Consider the following 14462-nt stretch of genomic DNA (forward strand, 5'->3'; position numbering starts at 1 on the left):
ATTCAGCACAAAGCCAACAGCATTGAAACTGCAAGAAAAATGACTTTAAGTATGGTGACATTGAGCTAGGTAATCAAGTCTTTTTCCAAAGATAAAGCAATCCTTCATAAAAACAAGTCTCTTAACCTTCCCTGCGAAATCATCCTTTCCCAATCCCAGTGGAGCTCGCAGCTAGAATGTTGCGATGACTCAGTCTTCAAAGTGAAACGTGTTCTTTGAAATGAGCAATCGTGGGTTGTTAAGCCCTATTGTAGACTCTTCATAAAAAATGCCCAGTGACAGTACTTTTCAGACTTTGCCAGTTGAAGACCAGACCATGATTGAAAACGCTAGAGAGAGAACAATCAGAAAAGGACAGGACCGTGTTCAGTGAACAACAATCACCAAACAACCAGAACCCCACACTTTTTGAGGATCAAGAATGCCTCCTTATTTTCTTTTCCAGGAGTCACTGTTCTTCTCTTGTCGAGTATTTTATGTTAGAGGAGTAATCAGTAACAAATCAGGTGAGGTTTCCTAAAGTAATGACCATGGCCAATTTTAATCCTTAAAATGAAGTGAGTTGATGAGAAGCAGGTGCAGCTGAAGCTGCAGGTGTGAGAAATAGCAAGCACAAATGTCCCCCAAGTACCTGACAATCAAATGTTTGTAAGTGATGCTGAACACTAGGGCCTTCTAGGAAATGCTAGTAAAAGGTAGCTCCTCCTTATCCTTGAATCTGGACTTGCTTTAAAGCAGAAATCTCCTTAAGTCTGAGCACCAAGCAAAGGGAATTTGAAAAGAAAGGGCAAGTTGCCCAGATAGATAGAATAGATGAAAGCATCACAGATACATAATAAATACTGCCTTCTGGATTTAGAAATTTCCTTGAGCTTCAAAATATATTCAGGTGTACATGCAGGCACACATATACAAATTACCCCCCCCCCACACACACACATGAATGGGGGTAGAAAAAGACAAAGATTGAGAGAGACCTAGAGACACAGGCAGGGAAGACAGATCTATGGAGAGTGAAGAGAACAAGAATGTGTGTGTGGGGGGAATGAGTGTGTCTCTGGTTGGTAGCCTCAGACCACTGCTATTCAAATTGGTTAAACCATCCAAACTTGGAGAGCCTTTATTTCTTGGCTGTGAAATAAGAAAGCTGGATCATCTCTTTCCCCTTGGCCTAAACAACAACAACAACAACAACAAATACATGCTACTTCTTTCCTATTTCTTCTATTAATAAATGACAGTATTTTATACGTAGCTGTTCAAGTTGGAAACTTGGTTGTTACTCTTGGCTTTCCTTTCCCATGAACTTCCACATTCAAATAGGACTTATTTCTATTCGTTGCATTTCCTGTGTATCTAGCAAAAGAAACCACATATTTCTATTTCCATAGATTCCTAAGCAATCGAGGCCACAGTCACCTCTCCCTCAAAATGCTAAAATCATCAGAGACAGATATCCCTAAATCTTCTTGCACATCCTGCCAAACCATTCTCCCCACACTGCAGCTGGAATTATACTCCATAAACACAAATCACATCTTTTCGCTTCCTTTCTTTAAATGTACCATCAAATGACATTGCTTGTAGGAATAACTTCACATCTACTTGGTTGGATCTCTATTCCATTTATGTTTGATTGATTTTTTTTTTTTTGGTCGGTTATGGTGCTTGAACTCTGGGCCTGGGACTGTCTCTCAGCTCTTCAGCTCAAAGCAAGCTCTCTACCACTTGAGCTACAGCCACTTCCAGTTTTCTGTGGCTTATTGGAGATAAGAGTCTCACAGACTTTCCTGCCGAGGCTGGCTTTGAATTGTGATCCTCAGATGTCAGCCTCTTGAGTATCCAGGATTAGAGACATGAGCCACTGGTACCCAACTGATTGATTTTTAAAAAATATTTCTTACAATTCTGCAATCCATCCTTCAAACTCTTCCTATCACTCTCGTTAGGCTGGAGTGTTTTTGTTTTTGTTTTGTTTTCTGCTGGTCCAAGGGCTTGAACTCAGGGTCTGAGTGCTGTCTCAGAGTCTCTTTGTGCTCAAGACTAGCTCTTTACCACTTGAGCTAAAGTGTCACTTCCAGTTTCCTGGTGTTAATTGGAGATAAGAGTCTCACTGACTTTCCTGCCCAGGATGGCTTCAAACTGCAATCCTCAGATCTCAGCCTCCTGAGTAGCTAGGATTACAAGCGTGAACCACCAGTGTCCAGTCACCTTGCGTGTTTTCCTGCCACCGCCTTGTACCTGTCGTTCTCCAAGTCTCAGCCAATGTGATTATCAGGAACAACTTACTCGATTCCCAATTCTGAGCGGATTCCACATTTCATACTCTATACTGGGGTTTCTCATAATCATAGTTTTTCTTTTTATTTGATGTTGAGAATGCACTTTTATTAGTGTAAACATAAATTATTTTTAAAAAATTGTTTATTATTGTGAAAAATACCATACAGAGGGGTTACAATTACATGAGCAAGGTAATGAGTACATTTCTTATCAAGCATTATTGCCTCCTCCTTTGTTTTTCTCCTACCATCCCTTCCCTCCCATCTCCACAACTACACTCTCCCCTCCTCCCAGCCAAAGTTATAAAGTTCATTTTTTGACATAGTGTCTTGTACATCTCATTGTTGCAATGGGTCCACCTGTATCCCTATTTAAACAATTTGTTTTTTCCCTTCCCCTCCCCAAATTATATCAAATACAGTGAAAATGGGTTACACCGTCGAGGAGAGACATACAAAGCAACAAAAAAATCACCTTATAAATGTGGTATGTATATATATATATATATATATATATATATATACACACACACACAATGAAATTCTATGCCTCCATCAGAAAGGATGACATTGGAAAGACTTGGAAAAAGTTATATTAAGTGAAGTAAGCCAGGCTCAAAGAAACATAGGTCCCATGGTTTCCCTTATTTGCAATAACTAGTATATGTCTGAGACAAGCAGAAAAGGTCAGATGAGATGATGTGAAGCAAAATGAACCCCAAGTGGTTTTATCTTTCTTGCTATTGTTTCTAACAAATTCTTAAAAGATTCTCATTTATATTGAATGAAACTTTGAGAATTTTTGTTGATCTTAGTTTTATGTGGGTATTGGTATGTAGGAAATCAAATGATTTTGTAGAGGAATGTACTTTCTTTTTTTAAATTTTTACATTTGTCGTTATAAAGGTGAAAAACAGAGGGGTTATGGCTACATAAGTCAGGTGATTAGTACATTTCTTTTTGGCTTTTCTTGGCTCTCTCTTAGTTTTGCCCTCATGTCCCCACTCACAAGTTGTAGAGTTCATTCAGTGGTAAGTACCACTGCTGCATTTGTTCCCTCTTAATTGTTTTCTTTAAAAACAATAGTGTAGTAGTGTGAGTGATAGCCTTTGAAAATGTATGTCCTTCTGCAAACTCATAGGACTTGTGAATGTGATCTTCTCTGGAACCAGATGTAAAGGAGTCAAACATCTTAAGGCTAGCTACAGTGAGGGTAGGCTCAAGCTCGGTGGTTGCTGTCCTTAGGACACTTTATGAGACAGTCACAGCCACTGAGAAGAAAGCCATATAAAAGCAGAAGCAGAGATGAGAGCTACGCAGCTTCAAACCAAGAAACAGCACAAGCTAGAAGAGGCAAGAAAGAATTGTTTCCCAGAGACTTTGCAGAGAGCAGATTTCACACTTCCGACCTCAAAAAACAGTGAGAGAACATATTTCTGTTGTATTCATCCAGCACATTTGTTACAGCAGCCCTACAAAGCTGATTTAGTAAGATGTATTTCTGTCTTCCCTGCTGAATGGAAAGCACCAAGAGGTAAGAACCAGGCCTGCTTGCTGCTGAGCCACTTGTAACTATGAAACAGGCCATCTCTGAATCACCAAGGTCAAAATGATCCCATGTTAACTGCACAGATATCCGCTTGTGTCCAACATCCTGAAGAAAGATTTATGGGAGCTGAGACCAGAGGCACAAACACTGTAGACTGTCTCTAGCAGTCAGTAACTTTGCACCATGCTCTGGATTAGGCTGGCTCTCTGGTTAGAAAACCAGCTCTTATGCAGTGCTGTAATAGCAGTGATATTCAAAGCATTTCATCACGGGCATTAGCCCAGGAAGATAAATGATAACACTACCCCTGTCTTTACATCACAAGCAGAGGAGAAGGGGCGTGCTCAAAAGAGACTGAGTTGGGGAGAGGCATTAGCTACTATGGGAAAATATCAATAATGCAAACTTAGCATTGTCCTCTTGCTTTCTATAAATTCACTTTGAATAATCACCCTTTTGGAAAGACTGTTCCAACACCTAGTTTGTCTGAGCTTTATCTCTGGGCTTTGCTTGGATAACAAACCATCTCTCATAGACAACTTCTACTACCCTGCCTGATGGTGTTTGACAGGCTCATGCTCCATTAATGTTGCTTCTTTACTGGAAATTAGACTTCTTGACTGTGCAGGACTGTGCTTTATTTGTCTCCATATTTCTATAGGCTTACCGATTTCTTAAAAATTGTTTTGAATACTTGATGATTCATGAAAGGTTTGATTGCAGACAATTGGCATTCATGAATAGTTTCCTAAAATTAAAGTTAGTTTTATGACAGCCACAGTAAAGGGATACGTTAGAAAAATTCTAATATTTGCAGTTATTGCTATATGATAGGTTGGTATAGCTATATAACAGGTTAACTATTTTTTAACTTAAAATTAGCTTCCTTTTATAACTGGCATGAAATAAAATTTGTATTTGGGTAGAATTTAACTTTTTAGCAAGGTTTGGTTGTATGCATGTATAATCTCAGCACTTGGGAGGCAGAGGGTAGAGGATTATGAAATTGAGCCAGCGTAGGCTACGTGGTAAGATCCTGTCTTAGACAGACAAAACAAAACAAAGTAAAACAAAAAAACTCAATGTTGGGGCTGGGAAGGTGGCCCAGTGGTAGAGCACTTGCCTTGCATGCCTGAGGCCCTGGGTTCAATTCCTCAGCACCACATAAGCAAAAAAAAGAAAAAAGCCGGAAGTGGCGCTGTGGCTCAAGTGGTAGAGTGCTAGCTAGCCTTGAGCTGAAGATCTGAGGGACAGCGGCCAGGCCCAGAGTTCAGGCCTCACGACTGGACCCCCCCCCAAAAAAAAACCTCAATGTCATAAGCACATTTTACATCTATTTGTTCCTTTAACAATTACAACAATCCTGTTCATAGAATATGTAAAGAATCTTAACATTGTAAATGCTTCTTCAAATATTTTTGGCTCCTGAGTTTGGAGGGTAACAGATCACAATCTTATCAGATCTAGTTTTTACTTGTAGCTTTTCGAATTCAAACCATAGTTTGAATAAGTTTAGACTAAGGAAAAGTATCTCTCTCCAGGTCCCACGTTCATTAAGCAGAAACAGCAGGATTGGAACTTTTCTTCGAACTCTATGTTCTAAATTACGTATTCCGATTGAAGTTAGAAACCTCATTCATTCTCTTTGTGAGGAAATAAGCCCAAACAGACAATGCATGACATGGAAACAGAAAAGTAGCAAAGTTGGAAATAGTACTTGAGTATGAAGGGTATTGGAAGGTCAAGTGGTCAGAGACAAAAAGGTTATGGAAAATACCTTCTGCTGGTTGCCAGGAAACCCTGGAACCATGGTGGAACTTGAGGTTCTTCTTCCAATTTAATCCAAAGTTGTGTTGGTTTTTATACATCTTCTCAAATCTTTTCTTGGGCGGGGAGTGGGGAGAGAAAGGTCCAATTCCTAAAAATCAAAGCAAACACAACAAAGCACAATTGTACAATCTGAAAAAAATCACTTGGCCAACTCCCGATGTCAAAGATGAAGGCACAGTATTTTCCTTCCAAACTCTAGTGAATATTTCCCCCTGGACTCCCAGCCCTTGCTGTCTGATAGATTAGGCCTCTTTCTCACCTTGTCCCTTCAGTGGCTTGGTCGTGAGCTTTAACTGGATCTCTCATTTACCCTTTTGCCCAACCTAGAAGCATCAGCGTGGGTAAGAAGCTCTTGGTAGCTGTTCCAGTTTACATTTTTTTTTGCCTTCACCTGCAATTTCAGGCTCATCTATTTCTTTCCTAGAAAGTAGACAGTGAATTTTGGGGAAGAAACCTGCAGTGCTTTTGTTTCCCCTCTGTTGCCCTAAACCAGGTTGCTTTGGAATCACAAAGTGGACTGAGGTTATATTTACAGAGCAGCCTTCCACAAAAGAGTACTTCATTGTGAGATTCTTTGTGGCCAGTACTTTATTTTTAATTTCAGCTAGTTTTTTAGAATAAAAAGGACCCAGGAAGAGAGAACACACCCTCCTCTTAGCTTTTTATTCTGAAGTATAGTTTCTCAGCTATGTTGGGGACAAGATAGGAAACGGAGATAAGACCCACACTTGTCTTCCTCAGTTGCTAGAAAAATTAAGAAAGGCCCAGGAGTACCTGGACATACAGGATTTTCCTGAGATGCTCCATCAGGACATGCTAGCAGACCTTGAAGATGACCTTGAAAATGCTGTTCCTTTGAATATTCTCAGAGCAATCTTCATGACATTGGGCTTTTCCCCTTAGCTCTTGGATAATATTTGTCTAGATTCCTATTGAATTTATTTGGAATCTCTTCGTAGAAGACTGTATTACCAAAATTCCAAACCAACCATGAGTCAATCCTAATTAAAAATTTATGGTTTTTCTGTTATGGGAAATTGAAATGCACTGGCCTTAAACAGATAAAGAACATTTTTGTACTTCCAAAGGCAAGAAGTATTAGTCAAACACAGAGCTCACAGCAAGTTGTGAAGGAAACAATAAAGTTTTGATACTGTGAATGCTTTCTATCAAATTTCACATTTATTAGACTGCATATATCAGACTAGATTTCTTTTCAGTTTTTATTATTGAAGTCTCTACATCTTTACATCTGATTTACTAATGACCACTGCAGGAAGTAATTCGTTGCTAACATTTAGGAATGACGACATGGGATCACTAATTGGAAATCCTGGAGGAGAATAAAGGACAAATGAGCAAACTGAAAAAGTCAGCTCCCTCGGAGAGAAGTGAAAGAATGTTTTCCTCTAAGTTCTCCTATCAGAAATTCGGCATTCTTTTCCCTGTAGCCTGCTTCACTAAGGAGGGGCAACCCTTCTTAAACAAGATCTAACATTTACTTGAAACCAATAGTTTCCAGTAAAGGGTTTTTAGGATAAATGCAGGCTTACTGGTAAATATTGGTTTAATCTTCAGGGAAAATTAAAAGCTTGTGGTTTGGGACTGACGGCAGAAGGCAGATGCATGAGGACTCAGGACCGAAGGGTTGGTAACATCTCCAAATAATGTCCTCTTTTCTACTCCAAGCAAAAGAACTAAAACATACCCATTCATTTTCTCTTAAAGGAAAGAATTATCCCAAACATAGGAGGCCTAAGTAAAATTCAATCAACTTTTTTCAATGCTTTGCTTAGTAGTGCTATGTATTAAACTCTGCTCATAACTTACCCACCCAAGGGCCTGGTAGAATAGAAATCACGGTAATTTGTGCTACTTTTTGTGGAGACTGTATCTTATAAACTGAGCATAATGGTATGTTGTGTGGCTCCGTTTATTGCCAAATTATAGTTCACATGGGCATATTTAGCAGGGGAGTGTTAAGTTGCTTTTATTCACGTACAGTTTTGCTGGAAATGGAAGAAAACATTTTTATTGATCACAATCTACTAATTGTTCATGTCTTATTCAATTTCCCCATCAAAAATGACAGAGTTGCCCCATTGCTCATCAGTACCAGTTTTCCCCTCCACCTATTGTTTCCACCTCTTCTTTTTCTGTGATATATTTGCCTTTTTCTGCCATCTGTGTATGTTTTAAATTGGGGTTCACTCACAAGGAAAGAGATGTGAGGAGCAGAAGTTGGCCCTCAAAAGGTACTTTCTTCTTCTCTTGCCTCTCTGACCTTTGAGAGGAAAAGTTTCATAACAGCTATCCAAAGCTGAGCAATTTCCTAGGCAAATGAGGTGTGGTTTACTAAATACTTGCCTAGATATTGGTTCCCCCCCCCCCATGTGTCTATAAGATCTTGTGGCCAACAAAATATAAGCACTAATGGAATTTTGCAGGACAGAATTTAATGATCATGAATGGTTTATGTTCTTCTCTTTTCCTGAGAAAAGATTCTACCAGTAAAGTGGGTTAAATTCCATCACATGGCCCAAAGAAACAGCGATAAACAGCCCATGAAAGAAGGCCAGGCAGGAATCCCTTACCAGACAATTTCTATGTTGTATGAAGTCCTGAGATTTCTATGAGCCTTGGGAACTTGAGTTGGTAGATTCTCTGGAGCTCAGTTATCTTACTGTCTCCTGGGGTGGGAATGACCCCCAGAAAGCTGTGTCCTGCTGCTGCTATGGGCATTACCCTCCATGGACCATGACACAGTCGCCAAACAATGTGATTTTTTACAACTGTACTGTGTAGACAGATACTTCTACTTTTCATTTTGTTATTGGTCTGAAGTATGAGAAAACAATGTTTTGTGATAGATAATGGACAAAATGTAACTCCCAAACTAAAACAGGCACTATAGCTCAACTGCTCTCTATACTATGAATAGAGAGAAGAGTGATGATTTAGTCTACAATTAACCTAATACATACTTTTCTATATTTAAAGGTATAGAACTCGTAGGTGTATTTATTATTGCATATTTCTGTTGATAATTATTTGATGTTGCCAATTGTCCACCACCATAGATGGCTGAGTATGCATGGTGAGTTTCCATACCTAATGATCAGATTCTGTCTTTTCAGCAGCCCACCATTTCCTCTCTGTCTACTCAGGATCTTCCACCTGGATGACTATCTGGATGATAAAAGCTTAACTTCAGTGAAAAGGAAAACTAAACTAACCTCTGACATTCAGTCTCTCTGTGGATGACTGGCCTTTTATCTTGAGCTTGAGGCTTAGTCTTATCATTCTGTCAGTCAAGACTGTCTGTATCTTGGGTCCTCATGACTCTCCTAGCCTTCCTTAAGTGAAGGACACCATAATATTTACTATACTACTTCTTACCAGTATAGCCCTGTCTCTGCTTATCTGTTTAATGCTCTATTCAAAGCACTTCCTGAATTGTCTATTATTCTGGTTATTGCCTACTTCCTGACTCCTGAATGTTCTGCCATCTAACTGACAAAGATAGGGTTTTCCTCAATGGCTTATTAGCATGGCTTGCTCTCTCAGGCCCCATCCTTTAGCTATTGTCTCTCCATGTTAGATAGGCATCCTTCCAACCTAACATCTGTGCTTCACCTTCAGAGACTGTATGTTATCTCTTCCTAGCCAACACCATCTACCTGTTTCCACCAGGACAAGGACTGAGATGGGGTGGATGGTAGTTCATTGCATAACTACAGAAGTGACATCAAGAATGCCTTAGACACAATCTGGAAGGACAACAGATATGGCTATCCTCAGGGGCAGGCCATCACAACAGAGCAGAACTATGATAGAATACTCCAACAAGAAGTACCGTAAAGGCATGAGACATCATGTGGCAACCATGGCTCATGCTTATAACCTTAGCTACTCAGGAGGCAAAGATCTAAGGATCAAAGCCAGCCTGTCAAACAGACTCAAATGATTCTTACCTAGTAAAAATTCTTTTCTAATTAAAAGCTAGAAGTGGAAGTGTGGCTCAAGCGGAGAATTCCACTTGAATTCCAGCTAAGGGAGAACATAAGACCTTGAGTTCAAGCCCAATACCAGGTTTAAAAACAATTTTAAGAATAAGATACGGGCTGGGAAGGTGGCTCAGTGGTAGAGTGCTTGCCTTGCATGCATGAGGCCCTGGGTTCGATTCCTCAGCACCACATAAACAAAAAGAAAAAAGCTGGAAGTGGCACTGTGGCTCAAGTGGTAGAGCGCTAGCCTTGAGCTGAAGAGCTGAGGGACAGTGCCCAGGCCCAGAGTTCAGGCCCCACAACTGGACCCCCCCCCAAAAAAAAAGAATAAAAGATACTCGTCAATGTAAATTATAACCATTTCTTCTTATTTATTGAAACCTTCACTGGAAAGTCACTGGATTAAATTTAATTGGTTAAAATTAAAAATGATTGGTTAGATTTAAATTTTTAAAAAAATTTATCCTTATTATGTGCTAGGACCTAAGTTAAGATGAATATATATTTATAAATATATATTAATTGATAATATATAAATATATGTCAAATATAATATGTATTCCCCCCATGACTCTCTTCAAGATAAACATTATTAAGTTCCTTGTTTTGACAAAAAATCAAAATTAAGAGAGATAAACACCCTTCCTGGGGTGTTTGAATCCAGAAGATCCAAAAATTTGGAGTTTAAATTCAGATCTTCCTGCCCTAAAGCCTTACTTTTACCCAGTAAACTAATGCATTGCAAAGAAAAATAAATTAGACACTGTATTAGAAACAGTTATTTTGTTTTCTCGATGTTATCACAAAATTTCAGCCTGGTAATTTTTGAGATACTTAGGTAGGTTGTCATGCTCTAGTTTTTGTTGCTTCCATATTATAACATATAAAGAAAGGAATTAAGCACAGAAACCCAGGTCCAGTATAGAAGATTGAGTGTCAGAAACCCTGAATAAGAAATGAAAAAATTAAGCAAGCTTATTTACCTATTACTACCAAAAGGAAGATGCAGAGTTAACTTTTCTGTTACAACAAAATAATATTCGTATTGTGTTTCCTGTATACAAATTGTTTTGAATGTGGTGTCTCTAACTTTTCTATGATGCTTTGGATGTCATTATTTTTGTATATAAATAAAATTCTTTACTTACATTACTTCTTCACAGGCTTTGGGAAAGAAAAAGGAACAATTTATGCCATAGTGAAGGGTATACAATGGAGAAAGCAGGGTGGTCCAATCCGTCCTGCAAAGTTTTGACAAGAACCAAAACAAATATGTGGGGAGCAAAATGTGGGATGGGACAGTATAGCCTCCAAAATTTTCATCAGAAACATTTCAGTTTTATTTGAATTGATACCCAAGAGAGTGGATACCAATAAAACCCAAACTGAGGTGGAGCAGGAAGTCAGAGGTCATGCAAAGATTTCCTTCCCAGGTCACCAACTGTTCGAGTCAACTCCAAGTGTTGATGGAGGTACTGAAATGATCATTTGTGAATCAGTGTTCATGAGAAGCTACCAAAGGCTAAAACCTAGCGTCACAGGAAGTTGGGATCTCATCCAGGGGTTCAGGGGGCACAAAATTCATTGACAGAACATTACCCAGGAAGTGGGTCATCAGGGACTCTTCTGATAGCAAGACATCTTTGAGGCTTTGTTACAAGGGATAAGGGAAGATGGCAATTCACATCAACCTCTGTGTGTGACTCAGTGCTAAAGTCTTGCCTGTCTGACCTCACAGCGTCTCAGGGTGAGCCTCAGGAGGTGAGTAACGTTTCAGCATCCTTATGTTTTTCAGGAAGGTAAGAACTCACCAAAGACCACAAAGGCAACATTGAGATCAGGTATCTACCCACAGTGTAACCTGCACAAGAAATGACCTTCAAATAGTGGAGCAGGGCAGGGAAGCAATTCCTCACTGTTTAGTGGGCATGGAAGGAAGGCCAGGGCCATCCAGATCATTATATTGGGTGGCCACTTGCCTTCCCTGCCTAGCTTCTTTGGCTTCTGTGTCTCCCTGTCCCACCTTGCATATAGGAAGGAATAGTTGTAAATAACCAAGCCAAGACATTAAAGGAATATGAACAAACTGACACAACCATTTGCTGAAATGGGACCTTCGATAGGATTGACAGGTGTTCTCAGAAAATCTGGGTTTGAACTTCCTGAGCTCAAGTTTCTTGTAATAAACATGACTCGTTCTTACGAATATCAAACTAGAATACCTCCTGACACCCTGAGAAAGTCAGGTCCTGGGACACATTTTGTCTTTATGGAAAGTTCAAGGGACTTGAATTTGATACATTTTGATGATGCTTTTGTTTCATTTCAGTATAAGCCTGTTCTTAAGTTTATGTGTTCCTCTCTCACAGAGAAGATAGGTGATCCTGCCTATCTCTTTTCTTCTCCCCTTTCTATCTCTCCTCTTCCTCTCATTACTTCTCTTTTTTGTTCTTCTCTCCCTCTCTTCTCTCCTTCTCTCTCCCTCCCTTCCTTCTAGCCTATCATTCTTTTGTCCTCATTCCTTCCTAATCCCATTTCTCCCTTCTCCCGTCTTCTCTTCCTGTGTCCCTTTCATTGCCTCTCCTACTTTCAGCCTTCTCCTTTCTTTATCTTTTCCTCTTTGCTAATACATTTCAGCCCCTTTACCCTCTTCCTTACCAAGATTCTTTCTTTTTTTCATTCTTCTGTCACACCTATTTGATCTGATACCATGACCTGGTACTCTAAATGCAGAAAGCCTATGAGCATAAGAAAGCTCAGAGGTGCTCAGGATTTCAGGAGTAAGTACCCAGCCCAGCTTTAAAGGCCTCTAGAATTGATCTCTGTGAAGTTTGGGATCCTCTTTGAGAAGATTTGTGGGGTTATGATTTGGGGAAGGATCCATCAGGAATCTGGCAACAAAATTTTCCTGTTAATTTGAAAAAGATCCCAACACTTTCTCTGGCTCTCCAGAGAGGGTGTTTTGCTTTCTGTTTAAGAGAATTTGTGGGGAGAGGGCATCAGATTTTGGTGACAAACAGCCAGACTGCGAGGGGCAGCTGTGTTCTTGGTAGAAATGCAAAAATCAGAGAGATGCTACCATGGGTATCAACTCATTTCTTTTTTGAGGTACCAGTTTCAGAAGGTAATTCAAATGGTTCTTCATCTCTACACATCTCTCCAGAGGTGTGCACAAGAAAAAGCTAGCATGCTCAAAGAAGATAACCAGGTTTTTAAAAAGAGATCTGAATATGAGGGATACTGAAATTTATAAAGTACCCAAACATTCATTTAACAAAGCATAAAAACTTATTAACAAAACAATAGATAGTTCTCAGTTTCCTCAACTTCATTATCCACAGATTCAAATGTGGGTTTTATTTCATGCTGGTAAGGAAATTCATGACACGAGAGACTATATACATGATTAAGACAACATTATTAGTAAAAAACAAAACAAAGCAAAACAAAAGGGCAGAGAGTTGAATAAGAAGACTCATTTCCCCATCAGGCGTTCTCTGTCTGGAATTGTGCAGGTATAACTACTCATACATTTAATACCGTAAGTGGCAAGGTAGAACAATTTCTGGTAGTTGTACTCTTAAGTTACTCCTACCTTGGTGAGCAAACATAGACCCACTGGCCTGTATTTTAAGGTGGCAGAGGGGATGTAGATGCTTAAAATGAACAACTGGATTTATCTTCTTTAATGAAGAAGATATTAAGCTTTCCTTTCAATATGTGATTTTTCTATGCTTATATTTCTATTTCCAATTGGTTCTGGATTTGTGTGTGTGCATGTGTGACATACTCATGCTCACATACATTTATAGAATTACAGCAACAATAAGGATCTACACAATCTTGTATCAATCCCTTTTCTAGTCATTTTCTTTTGTCTTGGGGGGGTAGGGTTGGGTGGCGTGTGTGTGTGTGGGGGGGGTGTCCTTGAGCCTGAACTCAGGACCTGGGCTCTGTCCCTGAGCTTTTTTTTTTACTCAAAGCTAATGCCCTACAACTTGAGCCACAGCCTTACTTCCAGTTTTCTGGTGGTTAATTGGAGATAAGAGCCTTCCAGACTTTCCTACCTGGTCCTGCTTTGAACTGTGATCCTCAGACCTCAGCCTCCTGAGTAATAGAGTTATAGGCATGAGCCACCGGTGCCTGGTCTCAGTCATTTCCTTTCAAAGCCACTGGTAGGAACACATTTTAGAGGCTGTGACAAGAGGTATGGGAAGGGATGTGCAGATTGTGTGGATCTGCTTTGGTACCATGCTGCTTCCTCTATATACTGGCATGCCCTTCAGGCATCCAGGGTCTCACAGGAGAGGTCAACTCCAATTTTGAGGCTGTGACACACCCTCGTGTAGAACTTAACAGCTGATAAGCAGGAGCCTCTGTGTAGGCTTTGCCATCTAATTAGACCTGTACTTTCTGATAACATTGACAATGTCACAGCCAATCAGGAGAGTTCAGATCTCAGCCTTCTGTGATAGGGGATATGTGCTAGGAGAAAGAGCTTAAGCGTTCTGCTACGGATGGAAGCCAGAGCCGCCACGTCATTTCACACTCAGGGTGCTTAGAGATGGGAGGCTGGGTGGGGAGGACAGCAGACCTAGAGCAGGGGGACCTCGCGGAGGGCTGAGTCTACCTGTGTGTCTGCTTTCGAGCAAGAGCAATGTCACTGGTGTACCCCAAATATTCAGTACATGTGCTTCTAATGCCTGCTAAATAAATACATTCAAAGTACAGCTATGGAAAACACGTGAATCCGACATTTAGATGATCAATAATTTGGAAACTGCTTCAAAACGG

The sequence above is a fragment of the Dipodomys merriami genome, unplaced genomic scaffold (assembly GCF_024711535.1).
Source record: "Dipodomys merriami isolate MVZ:Mamm:240054 unplaced genomic scaffold, mDipMer1.0.p SCAF_104, whole genome shotgun sequence".
Classification (NCBI taxonomy): Eukaryota; Metazoa; Chordata; class Mammalia; order Rodentia; family Heteromyidae; genus Dipodomys; species Dipodomys merriami.